Source organism: Octopus bimaculoides, chromosome 5, assembly GCF_001194135.2.
Source record: "Octopus bimaculoides isolate UCB-OBI-ISO-001 chromosome 5, ASM119413v2, whole genome shotgun sequence".
Lineage (NCBI taxonomy): Eukaryota > Metazoa > Mollusca > Cephalopoda > Octopoda > Octopodidae > Octopus > Octopus bimaculoides.
The window spans coordinates 31157255-31158286 of NC_068985.1; positions in this window are offsets into that span (position 1 = coordinate 31157255).

Here is a 1032-nt window from a genome sequence, read left to right on the forward strand (position 1 = left end):
TTATTGAATATAACGGAACGCTGAACTCCAGACTATCAACTTATACAACACTTTATTTAGGTGGTAAATATATACATCTTTAGTTCTTGTTGTTACAGCTTCTGTGTATATGAGCATAGTTGTTGGGACGTTGTTCTGTAGTTGCAAGCGAGCTGTCGAGCGTAAGTCCGAAAGATGTAGAGAGACAGCTTAACACGTAAAGAGACTGTCTCCAGGTTGGAGTATTAGAGACACTCTTGACACGTCCGTGCTCATGGTCGGCCAACCGTAAAAGAGGAAGATTAAAGCGGGAACGCTTGGCTGTTTAATTCCACGCATGCGTGAGACCACGCATGCGCACGGCGTTACTACATATGTTTTATTTTACAATATTTTATTTAACGTTTAACCCTTTCATAACGAACTGGAACACACTATAATGTTGGTTCATATATATTTAGACTCCGAGGGAGGGTGTGAGCTTACACAATTACAATTATTTTTGGTCATTCTGCTCCATGATCGCAAGATTGTGGTTTCGATTCTCAGACTGGAAGTGCGTTGTGTTCTTGAGGAAAACACTTCATTTCATGTTGCTCCAGTCCACTCAACCGTAAATGAGTAACGCTGTGATGAACTGGTGTCCTGTTCAGTGGGGAATGTCTTGCCCGTCAAGTTAGCAAGGCAGTTTTATTCGAAGGCTACAACAATACGAAGAAACGCATCGTGACCAGCGGTGTATAGCTACATCCGATAGCCAGCTCGATACAGCGATAATGAATAGAAAGTACGTTTGGGTGCATTTGTACATTGGTTATTTCTAACACAAGACAAATAAATGTGATTTTGTTCGGCTTTTAATTTATGTTGATACTTATCTCGTATCTTTTATTTGTATCGGTCACTGGACTGCGACCGCGTTGAAACACCTTCCTTGAAGGGCTTTGGTTGAACAGATCGACTCAGTACCTATTTCTTAAATCTGAACTTATTCTATCGGTCTGTTTTGCCGAACAGCTAATTTACCAGGACGTAAACGAATCAGCACCAGTC